Source organism: Notolabrus celidotus, chromosome 6, assembly GCF_009762535.1.
Source record: "Notolabrus celidotus isolate fNotCel1 chromosome 6, fNotCel1.pri, whole genome shotgun sequence".
NCBI lineage: Eukaryota > Metazoa > Chordata > Actinopteri > Labriformes > Labridae > Notolabrus > Notolabrus celidotus.
The window spans coordinates 9593672-9595857 of NC_048277.1; the positions used below are offsets into that span (position 1 = coordinate 9593672).

The 2186-nt window shown below is 35.9% G+C and overlaps 1 non-coding gene across 1 annotated transcript; it reads right to left on the reverse strand.

Moving 5' to 3' along the window:
* Window positions 1-1678: 1678 nt before the first annotated feature.
* On the reverse strand, window positions 1679-1750 carry trnap-ugg. The gene has a single exon. It is a non-coding gene; the product is annotated as a tRNA-Pro (tRNA).
* Between the last annotated feature and the right edge of the window lie 436 nt (window positions 1751-2186).

Below are 2186 nucleotides of genomic sequence, written 5' to 3' on the forward strand. Positions count from 1 at the left end.
GGCTGTTTGATCCTCTATCTTTACTAAAACAGGCAACAAAGCTGATTTTACACCCATCTTTGTGATCTGTTAGTGTCTCTCACTCCTCATGTCATCATGAACCAGTGTCTGTCACTATGTCCAGGTGAGGTTCACCTGTGTCAGCCGGTTATCCATCTGTTGAAGTGGGAATCTCTGACTGGTTTTATATTTTGGGCTGTCGGCCCCGCCTCAAACCACTGTGTCAGTAAAACTCCTTAAAACCTGTATCTGTTGTCTCAGCTAAAAATGCTTTGTGTAATTTACACTTGTGACATTTTTTGTATCAAAAGCATTTTTATATAATAAAGGTTCTATTTTAAGGAAAAACAACGTCTCTGTTTTTATTTAGGTTTTCATGTTTCTTGTGCTCAGCAGAAGTTCAGAGCTTCACCACTCTGTTTATCAGAATCACACATGCATAGAAGGAAGAGTAATGTTTAGAGCAGTCATAAAAGAACAAGTATATCATTTTTACAGATATCAGAAAAGAAAGAGCAGTTTTTTTGCCTTTTCAACAAAAGAAAAGTATGATTTTCATCCTCCTCTGAATATTACCCCCTATCTGATTCATCCCTTATTTTTCTGAGTCCTCAACAAATACTCTTTTAAAACGTCCTAACATGTTTAAAGTTAATGACATCAGGATGTACAATGGTCCCCACAGACACTTAAACATTTTGTTATTCTATCAAGTTTGTATATTTATAATATATGTACAGACCTACAGACACACATTAAGTCCTGGTGTTTGTTGTAGCCATCACTTACTCCTTCACAATGTTATAAAACTCAGTTTTGGTTATTAACATTTCTAATGCCATTTTAAAAACATCTGTCATCATGTCTTTGTTAGCTTCAGGTGTTCATTCTGTCAACTTATCTCTTAATTCTTCTGTTTTACTGTCAGAGACTAGAGGAAATATCCAAACTCTTACCTGCAGTGCCCTTAAAAAAGGTTGAAATCAGGACCAGGGATTATGAGACCCTCCATGTTGCTTTAATTTTTCTGTAAACATCATAATGTGTTGCTAAACGCTGAACTCTCTTAGCTCTTCTCTTTCGCACTTTTTTTATCCATTACTTTGAGCCTACTTTTGCCTGAACCAGGAGAAACATCAATATTCTGTTTTAAAGTTGTATTTGTTCACTGTCCTTTGTCTGTTTATGAATCTCCTGCAGACTCTGCTCCTTCAGTAAAATGTATTTTAGTCATTTTCTGGTAATTGACAGGATGTGTAGTTCACCCAAAATAAAGCATTAGTATTTTAAATATAGAGCTGTTTTTTTGTTGTTGTTTTTTTTTTGTTAAATGTAAATCTGACATAAACTGTAACTCTGTTATTGCTGCCTCAATAAACCAGGACTGTTATCAAGATTTCTAAAAGGCTTATTTTCTGCTGTTTGGAGATTCTTCTGGTCCCTCCTATTGGTTGATATTTTATTTTTCCAGTTTGTGCTTATTCATTTTCCTTCTTAAAAACACACCTTTTTGTTCAGGTATGCAAAGTGATGATGAGGATTTTTTACTGAGATGTGTTCAAGACATGACAGCCTGCATTCAAAAGTAAAAGCCTGTATAATAATCTAAGTACTTTCAGTTTGTATACAGCTGTATAAACCGAGATGGTGATGTAAAATCAATTCTCACAAAAAAGGTGGGCTCGTCCGGGATTTGAACCCGGGACCTCTCGCACCCAAAGCGAGAATCATACCCCTAGACCAACGAGCCGCTGTGCAAAGAATACGAGCGGATACGTATTCAAATGTAATTACACGTCAGTGTTTGGTGCAGTTTTTGGTCATATGGTGACATCTACTGGTCAAACAGAGTCATTACATTTTATTTGATCTATCTGCTTTACTGTAGTTTGAACTGCTAGGTAATCTGTTTTCTGTTTCTGATGCATACCGGTCCGTCGGTAAAAACAGTTCAATGATCACAGTAAGCTTTGTTGGCATTAAACATAAAGCCATTAATAAAGCTTAAACAGAATGAAGGCAGTGTAATCTGATTTAGAGAGTTATTAAAGAGGCTGATGTGGAATACATCCCCAACTTGACTGTAATATCTAAAAAGAAGTCTTACAGATATTTTGAGGGAGGATATTTAATGTTACATGCTGTAGGCTAATATCTCACGAAAAAAAAAAACCCTGAGCACCTTT